The 10,594-nt window shown below is 36.1% G+C and overlaps 1 pseudogene; it reads right to left on the reverse strand.

Moving 5' to 3' along the window:
- Nucleotides 1–3,624: 3,624 nt before the first annotated feature.
- On the reverse strand, nucleotides 3,625–10,173 carry LOC149242677 (scarecrow-like protein 1 pseudogene; annotated as a pseudogene).
- Nucleotides 10,174–10,594: the final 421 nt, after the last annotated feature.

A 10,594-nucleotide genomic window follows, 5' to 3' on the forward strand; every position in this document is an offset into this window, starting at 1 on the left:
CCATAATATCTCATTCACATGCTTCCTATTGCTCCCATAAGACTTTAGCACAGACTCCATGATCATGTTTGTGTCCCTCTTAATAACGCACTCCTTGGAAGGGGCCATAAAATCTTTTATTAGGACTAAACTTGGATGTCTCTTCTTTCTTGCCCTTTGATTCTTCATTCAATCATACCACCCATCAACTTGTTATGTTTCCATTTTTCTTATAATGACCTTTGTTGTTGGGAAGGTGCCTTTCAAGTATTTTGTCTTTGCATATAGATACACATAAAGTATCATTATTTTAATCTAATGGACGTGGTTGTTAAAATTACCAATATTTAATTAAATATGCATTGTTATACCTTTGCTCAAGTCAACTTCAATTCAAATTCTAACACATGTGTGTATACCCTTCCTTGCTTAGTTTGTATATTGTTGTAAGTCCCCAATATATTTATGTTGGCTTTTGAAAGATCATCTCATCCCAAAATAAGTAGGGGGGATTCAATATTCAAATCCAGAGTGGGGTTGAAGAAATGGATATTGAAGATGGATTCAATTATAGAAACTATCTTTTGAAAAAAGGTTAGTTTTGCCCCAAAAAGAAAGTCCCTCCTTTGAGACCTTGCCACAACTTCCATAGTTGTGAAATTTTACAATAATAGAACCTCTAAAGTAGAGGTTTACCATATACTTAGAACTTAGGTTGGAATTGATTTGATTCTTGAACTCTTTAGATGATGACTAGAGATCATTAAATACATAGTTTGAAGCGTTTGCTTGTAGTTATTAATGAACTTGTTAACCATCCATAGATGAATACTTCCCTTGCACATGTGCTTGATTTTGTCAATAATGAAAGAATCCTACTATGTTTTTGGTATATTCGACAAGACTACATCTTTAAAATAAAGAAGATTCAATTCTTAATGCTTTGCAATCCTGTAAGAGGGAGGGACAATCGAAGTCACGCAGGAGGAGGTATTCCCTTTGTTTAGCGAAACTCTAAAGAGATAAAGCACTAAATGCAAGATTAACCCCTTGTTTATGTGATAATTAGGGAATATATATATCTATTCTCTCAAAGATTAGTCTTATATATTCAAAAAGAATTTCTCATTTATTCTAAATAACACTTAACACTGTTTATAGAATAATTTCTCACCATTACAATCACAATAATCATTTTTCAAGGCAAAAACTACATCAAAACTTTTTGAATATGCAAGTAGATAATCTCCACAAATGAAGATGAAAACATATTTTGAGCATGTTTAAAGTGGATTAAAATATAATAATAAAAGACACAAAAAAATATTGATACAATAATAGCTCAAATAATTATCTTTAACAAAAATCTATTAAAAATTACTAGAAAATTATAAAATGAAATTAACATTAATAAATAATCAATTAATTTATATAAAATCCCAATTTAATAATGAATAATTACTTAATTCTTTAAGTTCCACTTCAAAGAAAGCATTGACACATCAGCTAGGGAAGGGTGCATTATTGTTTTGGAGTAAGAGAAGGGTGCATTATTGTTTCGGAGTTCTATGTCCGTCGCATCAATATTTTATTTGATGTGCCCAATTATTTTTCCAAAGTAAAACTATTATTCAGCTTAAATAATAGAATTTATAATATTTCAAATTCTATAAAATGTATAATATTTCAAATTCTTTGAAAATACGTTTTACTGAAACACAAATATATGGCCGTCGATGACATGATCGGATGGTAGATATTCTATCCCGCCTTTAAATTCAAATCCTCTTGGTAGTTTGGCGTCATTGCACGTATCCCTCTCAACGAGCTTAGTAGCTCGCATATGAACAATCATGGTTTGCAATCGCATAAACATTGCCCCAGAATCGATCCACGAGCCACCAGATCTCTCTCTGCACGACTTCCAACAGTTCATCTACGTTTCTTCGTGGTCAAAATGATTTCAGAAAAGGTATTTTTCTGCAAGAGAGTGCTAAAATTGCAAAGTGCCATTATTTTCTTGTCGCCATCATGAATCCTCTACGCCTTGTCCTAATGAAATTATTTAGAGTTCTTGATTGGAAAAATTTGCCATATTTCAACTTTCTGGAAATATTTCATTAAATAAGCTACCGTATTATCTAAAATAAATCTGAAGAAAGAGGTTGTGCTCAAAACAATGTTTTAAGCAGCAAATTTCACAAGGGTTATTTCTGGTTCAGTTATTCTGAGCTTTCAATGGAAAATTTTGACTCTATTTTGGCTTACAGGCAAGATTTCATAAACTAACACTCTCTATAAATGGGACAAGGTTGTGCTTAAAATTTTGTTTAAAAAATGACAGAGTTTGGGAAGAAGTTCTTTAAGTTAATGGATCAGCATTCGGATGCATTTCGAGTGGTTTGATTGAATGATTTCTGTCTCAGTTCCGCACATTTAAAAGTTTTGGAGAATGGGAATTGATAGTTCTGGTATTTGATGGTGTTCTATTCAAATTACACAGAAGAAGATAGAAAGCTAGAGCTTTTAGAGGCTAAGCGTACACAATGGCACAATCTTTACAGGTTTTCGTGAGATTTTTAAGACAGGCAAATAGGATAGAAAATTAGGGATTTCACTAAGCCAAGAAAGCTAATGCTACATTCTTTACAAATTTACTTCAGAGTTTTGAGACTGAACATTTTTTATGTTCAAGTGGTTCGTAGATATCTTCATGCGGTTTCTATTTCCATGGAACCAAGAATTTGATACCTCAACATGAAATATTGTGCTCCGAAGGGTTTTCCCTTCCAGCTCATCTTTGTGTAATGGAATAGAATCGTTAATGCTCTTTAGTGTCTGGAGAAGTCAAAACTAATGGATCAGGAAGCAGGAGCTATTGGAACGGTTAGTAATTGAGGGAAACACTATCCTTCACAATATAACAACGTAGAGGAAAACTCATGGCACATTTTTGTAGTTTTGGTCAGATTAGGCCATCCAAGCACGCCGTTAGAGATTTCAGAGAGAAGCTCTTTGTTTTCTTTAGCACCGGCTGAAGGGGAGAACTTTTGCCACATTCCGGGGTCATCTCTGTTCATTATAGAAGAAGGTCTTGTAACCTGCTCCAAACTGCCAGTTTCTCTCTTTGAAAGTTTGTATTGAAAACCAGTGTTGGATCGAAGGTTTACTCATATGAAGGATGCAGAAAATGAGAGTCCTTTAGTGAGTCCATGAAAAAGGCTTGGCGAAGATTTGGGGCAAAATGATACCTGCAGCAGAGCCAACAAAGTTCCAAAATTAGAGCCAACCTCACCAATTAAAATCTGCAAACAACCTGGAATCCTATCTTTAGGACGAGATTGTTTGAAGCACCCCGAAAACTCAAGTATGTTATTACTATGCTACCTTTCTATAGACTGGAATTATTTCTTTTATTGCTGCAATATCCGTGATATAGTCCTGGTTCAAGCAATTGAAAGATAGACTTGATTTTTCTTCTAGTTGATTATGAGACTCTGTACTCAAGGTCACAAGAAAAAAAAAATCCAAAACTTTTTAGCTAGTGAAGTATAAGTTCCTGAAAGTTAAATAGTAACTATCTCTATCCAATTACCCACTGTGTAGGGAGGCATATCATTGATTTTAGCAAGCCTTAGCATTTTCCTGTCTACCTGAATAAGGAAGCAAAATACAAACGAATAACTATCTTATCCCTGGTTGAACAGGACAGGTAAAAACCATTGTTTCCTTAAATTAGTTTCATCTTTTACCCCTATAATAAGTTATTGTGTCAGGTTTCTGAACTCTTCCCTGACACACATGAAAGTCACATGCAGTTTCAACAATGGTATTGATAAATTATAGCAAATTCTTGTACAAGAACATTCTTATAGTCGTTGCCTCTCAATGCCAAGCAGATGTTGCAATGAGAATTTTGTCCAACCATCCAAAATAGTAAATACATAGCTCCTCCTTCTTCCTTAGTCTTATAGCTATTGCAATATGATTAACAGAGCAAAGATTTAACCGTGTCCTTAACATTAGCACTGAGATGATATACACTAAATCCTGCCATAGTCACTCTAGCTCTCCATTTTCCTGTAACTTCATACCTCTCAATCCTTTCTTCTCCCTCACAAGCAATTATGTTCACTGTGTCTGAGGCAAGGCATTGTTTTTCAACATTCATACGATTTCTGCTATCCCTTTTAAGTGTAGCATCTAGTGACTCAAACACTGATGAGTAATAGTTTAATGCTTCCATGGATCGGGGGATGAAAGGTGTATTATTAGTGTTAACCTCTTGTTTTACTACTGTGACTACTTTAGGGTTGAGAGACTTCACCATCCTCAGAAGCCGTTCACATGAGTTCTTTGTAGACACACTTTGATCGAGCATGTGATGCAGTTGGAATGCAAAGTTTACTACTAAAACCTCATATGGATTTATCTTAAGTATCCATGGCTGGACATCTGAGTCCACATTGATATAGTGGCTTATCCTTATGTTGGGATCTGATTCCACATTAAGACTCCCCTCCTAATTATGTGTGTATGGACGAAGTGGTTTATAAGGTATTACATGTGCCCAAAGTTTTGCCAATCTGGAGGTTCTTGGTATGATGCGATAGCATCCTCCTACACTCTGTTATTAACATCATCAATGGTTTTAGTGTTATGCCTTGTAAGCCCTCTTTGGTTTGTGTTTGTTATTTATGGTGTCCATGATAATTACAGTTCTTAGGTATTAGTCTTAGTCATTGTCTTAGGCTGATTTTATTTATTAAATTTTTCAAATCTGGAGGTTCTCGGTATGATGGGATGGCATCCTCACGCACTCTGTTATTGACATCATCAATGGTTTTAGTGTTATGCCTTGTAGGCCCTCTTTGGTTCGTGCATGTTATTTATGGTGTCCATGATAATTATAGTTCTTAGGTCTTACTCTTAGTCTGTCTTGGGCTGATTTTATTTATTAAGTTTGAAAGTCGATGAATATACAGATGAGCAATTGATAGGTTAAGTTTGTGAATATGAAAGAGTAATAGATATGTGTGTACCTGCAAGGCTGCATTAGTTTACATGCCATGTTTCACTGTATTTTTCTTGGAATGTTGTTGAATGTGAACATGCCTTAAACGGATAAATGAATGTGTATGTCCTGGGTGGATAAAGAAATGTTTGCCAAAATGTTGCATTTGTGGAAATAGCTCCCAGCGCTTGATAACAACTCTTAAAATTGGGGGGTTGTTTCTGTTAAGAACAAGATGAATATAATGGTTTCTGAAAGAGTTATGGGGTGATGAATTCTATGGAAAAGTTGATAGTCATTCAACCAACGATAGTTGAATAAATATTAATATAAATAACAGTAGAGAGGCGTGTTAATTTCCTTGACATTGTCTTGTCTTGAAAATGAATTGTTGATAGAAGGTTTGAAATAATGACCAGAAATGGATTTAATTGCAGATAATCCAGAAGAACTTGATACCAAAACCTATGGTGCCACAATGAACTGCTATTGCAGCTGCGACTTACAACACTGGAAGTTATGAAAGCATGTGAATTTGTTACATAACCTACGACCATTGATATTTACAAGGGTCAATGAGAGAAGTGATGGAATCAAATCTCACCCAAAATATTGAAATAGCCTCCTCAAAAGTGCACCAGAGAGAGCAAAACCCAAGTACAATTGTGCTGAAAAGTTAAAAGTTAAAACATAGATGCAAGAGTGTGGGAAAATTCCAACCACAAGATGAGATGAGACAAACGAGAGCTCGTGTTGAACTCGAATGAGGCATCCTCTCAAGAGGGGTTATTGGCCCACATAACAAAGGCACACACAGCAAGAGGGTTATTGAGCCTACACAATGAGGGCATACAACACAAGAAGGTTATTGAACCTATATATCAAGTTTTCCTAGGTTGGAATTAACCACAAACCTAGTTTCAAATAAATCAAATTAAATATGGCCTTACCCATAATTACAGGTATGATACCTACAAATGATTTGGGGCCACACGTATAGATACACCAATAAATTTCAACCACAAACCTGTAAATTTCATTTTCCTTCACACCATGCATCTAATTTGTATTCTGTATGAGAATTAACAAAGGAATGATGCTCTTTTTCCTCTTTTCCGCTTTCCACAATATTTGCTGTTTTTTTTGGTGAGTTTTCCATGTTCTAGATCCCACTTTTTTCCCACACACTCAAATTTTAGTTGCCTTGCTCTGTCACAATAATAATGCTTCAAATTCTTAGTTCTGGATTTTCTTATTCTTATTTTTAGATTTGCTTTAAACCGAATCTTTACTTGTAAATTGAGATGTAAACTTAGAGTTGTTTTTATAGATTCAGAAATAAAGTTGAGTTTTTGAAAAGTTCTCAAATGAGAGGCAAACATTTTAGGCTAAGCACAACCATACCCTTTATTTTCCTCCCTTCCTATGGATTATAATTGATAATCTAATATTTTTTAACTTCATTTGATTCTTTGAAGTTGATTCCCTTCCTCCATTTTCATTAAAATCATCATGTTATAAGGCAAAAGGGCATACCTTTATATGAAATTTTGCCAGTAAAGAGTCCAAAATTAAATTTTGGACAATTAAATTTTCATGCAACTAAGCAACATTTCTTTTTAACAATACTCTTGGTTCAACATTTTTTGACAATGGTCTTGGTTCAGTACTTTCTTACGAGTAGAGCCCTCTCCATTCCTTCAAGCAAGAGTGGTCTCCTTGGAAAAACAATAAATATGACCATTTCAATTTTTTCATAATGTAATACCTTGTACCAGATATCTTTGGTTTATGCCTTCTAAAATCTTGGATACCTCATCAATTTTTCCCTTAGAGAAACACTGTTTTACAGAGTCAAAAAGTTAGTTTCACAACCTCTTCTAATTATTTTGCCTTCTAATTGTAATGATTTTTCCACTTCACTGGTCTGAAATAGAGCAGACATTACTTCTGTGTATACTTTAACATGTACAGAGGATTTACAATCTATCACTTCTTCAAGAACTTTTTATGCCTCAATTTTTTTCCTACCTTCCCAAGATGATGCATGCCATAGATAAAACTTGCATGACTTGGAACAACACGTTCCCTAAGCATTTTGTTCAGTATCTGGGCAGCGGCTTGAACTTTCTTTGATTTGCAGCAAGCTTTGATGAGTGAATAGTACAGAGCATATGTGGGTGAGAGACCCTTTCTAATAATTATCGCCAGTTGATTCACTGCCTCATCCACCATACCCAACTTGCATAGGCCTCCAATGAATGTCCTATAGCAAACTATATCAGGATTTAAATTTTTTCATCTCCATTAGATAGTTCCTTGCATGGTCCACTCTACCAGCGTTGCACAAAGCATTGATCAATGCATTCAAATGGATTGTCCACTCCGAGAAAGGATTGTCCCTGATTTTAATATATAGTGTGACAAACCGTATGTGACAAGCAGGTGGAAAACGTTTCTCGCAATTGACTAAGCGACGTCCTGCGAGCCAGACTTGAGACGGAAACCCTCGTCAGAAGTATATGCTTGGCTCTTTTCCAAACAAATGAAGAGTCAATGAGGTTTTGTGTAATCACTTCTGGTATCGTATTGGGTTATTGTTAGAAGTGATAATCGGATTCGGATTCTCATCAAGTGAGTTGTTCTGCTTTCTCAATTTGAGAGGGTTTGTTTGGAGGGAAAAATGAAAGAGGACATACAAGAATAGTGAGGGGAAAGATGCAGAGGAAGAGGATTGAGAACATCGCCAGCAGGCATGCTACATTTTCCAAACGTAGGTGGATTGCTGAAGAAAGCTTACGAGCTCTCGATGCTCTGCACTGCAGAAGTTGAACTTGTGATTTTCTCCCCAGCAGGAAAGCTCTATGAACTGTTTTATAGTGCAAATCCTACTATTTTGATTCTAATAATCATGGCTATGCAAACCTCATGAGATTCTTACTAATAACCTCGGTGGTGCAAGCCCTAGTAAGCTCGATGTTGAAAAACTTAGTGTAAAACCTCCAACAACAACATAATCAATACATGATGTCAAAAAAAATGGAGAAGCATCCAAGGTTCTTAAGCAATGATGTAATGAATGAGGTGGAGAAGCATCCAATGTTATTGAGCGATGGTTAGCTATACGAGGAAACATGCAATGTCATCTTCCTTTCATTTTCATGGATATAACTTAATATAACTTTCTTATGTAGAAAACATGGCTTATCTTAGGCTTAACCATGCATATAAAATACCACCTATCATCTTCATTGAAAAAAGAATGGTGTCTTTGTTCATAAATATCAGTGATTAATCGTAGGAATGGCTATTATTCTCTATCAAACAAAATCAAGGACTAAGTAATGAAGATCTTGGTCGACAAAAAAACTTATGATTATTAACTTCACATTAAAATTCACTTCATGTCTGCCACCTTCAAGGAAATCTTTGTTATCCATCACCATATTGATGTTGTGACTTGGTCCTTGAAAAACATTCAGCATGTTTGATTCATGGAAACCTTCAAGTTAGACAGTATATGTCATGCTAACTTGCAAGATATTGGTGTGAGGTACATTGAGGCTTGCAGGGCCTGCCCTGCAGTTTGCCCTCATGAAAGCATAGAAGTAGATTATAACCAGTTTCTTAGGAAACCATGAATCCTTTCTAGCCTTGACATCTCCGTGACCAACAAGATATACAACTCCTGATAATTTAGAACACTTCCATAGTTCCAAATGTACATCACAAGAAGGAAGCAGGTGGAAAAAACCATTTATCCAACCATTTTCCCCCACTTTCATCAAAACTGCAGAACACTAAATTAGCTCAGTTGATCCAAATAGAATAGGAAATCCAATCGCAAGGAATATATTTTTTGCCCATATAAGAACCATGACAAGAGTCACTAGGATTGTAGTCACCATAATCATCTCTACCTTTGCAATGCCATATGCATTTGATATCTCGACCGTGCTCTTAAAACAATCACATACCAAGACACACATTATCATTAGAACCTAGTTGATGACAAGAATGTAGATCTGACCCATGAACCGTCGGGATGTGTGAATTATTTTCAATCTGGGAAAGCATCCTAGGGCCATGGACATTTTAATAGATGAAATTGTTGCTGAGATCATTGCCTGGCTTGCAATCATGGCAACAACACTAGCTATCACGAAGACTAGCCAGATAAAACCATCTGGAATTGAAGCAGAGAATACGTTCTCCACCATAGAGGGATGCTTCATAAGATATGCAACTTGATCCATGTAAGCCAATAGTAGGCATGGGAATACTACACATGTGAAGGCTATCTGGATGGATCTTACTGAGAAGTGACCCAAATCAGCAAACATAGCTTCAGCTCCTATTATGCATAACACGCAACCTCCTAGGGACATCCATGCTTTGATAGTGTTCCTCTTGAACAAGTAATAGATATAAACATGATTGAATGCCCTTAAAATTGTCATGTCATGTTAAATAATATTGTAAAGTAAAATAGAACCAATAGAGAAAAACCATATCATGAGTGCCAGAGAAAATGTCATGCCTACTTTGCTTGTACCAAACTGTTTTATGCTGAACAAGATCACCAGGAATATGATTGAGACAATGACCACTGTGTCTTCCGTAAAGCTAGATATTTCATCTTGCATGCCACTAACAACAGACATGACTGATATTGCAGGTGTAAGTATGCCATCCCTAATTACCATGGAAGTACCCATGAGAAACAAGAGTAGAAGTAGGGTCTTCAATTTTGTACTTCTCTAAAGACTTTCTTTGATTCTTAATCATCTTTCCAGTTTCGGTGTGGGCAACTTGAGCTTGAAACTGGAATTTTTTTCATCTGATGGTTGCTGGTTGGGGAGCAGATTGACATTCGCATATGTGGAAATCAAAGAGTACAAGGAAAATGTCCCCCCTTCACCATTGTCATTGGCTTTGAGCATAATGAACACCTATTTAGCCAAAGGGATGAGGGCTATTGTGTACATCACTAAAGCTAATGCACCCAAAACATCTTCCTCTCCTTTGGTACGAGCTTAGATGAATACACTAGTGAAAACATACAAGGAGTTGGTACCCATATCTCCATAGACCACTCCAAGTGTTTGGAATGCCAAGTCGAGCGTCCGTCCTAATGAAAGGTCCTTATCATGGCCCTTATGAACATCGGGCACGTCCATGGCCTCCACATCAAAGGAATCCACTCACTTGGTCTTCAGAACGAGCCCACGCCTCATTTTGTGTCATGTCTGATCATTGTCAACAAACTACCTTGGGGATTACCCTTCCATTTCACTGCCATCAACCGACCTAGACTCTGATGACAACAAAGACATTGAGCCCTCACTGATCCCATCCCTGTCTTTCTCATCCTAGACATTGATATGATAATGGGGTTGACAATGAAAAGAATGATACACAAAAGAGAAATCAATAAAAACTTAGGAGAATCCCCACAACTGTTTATAAAAAAAGCACAATTTTATCATCCAAAGAAGCAATTTCTGCATTCAAAGACCACAATCCTCAATCTCATAATTTTATCATCCATAGAAACAATTCTTGCATTCAAATCCCATAATCCAGAAAAAGAAAGAGCTC

Source organism: Pinus tabuliformis, chromosome 8 (genome assembly GCF_031772625.1).
Source record: "Pinus tabuliformis cultivar Carrire ecotype Pingquan chromosome 8, CPIR1, whole genome shotgun sequence".
NCBI classification, from domain to species: domain Eukaryota; kingdom Viridiplantae; phylum Streptophyta; class Pinopsida; order Pinales; family Pinaceae; genus Pinus; species Pinus tabuliformis.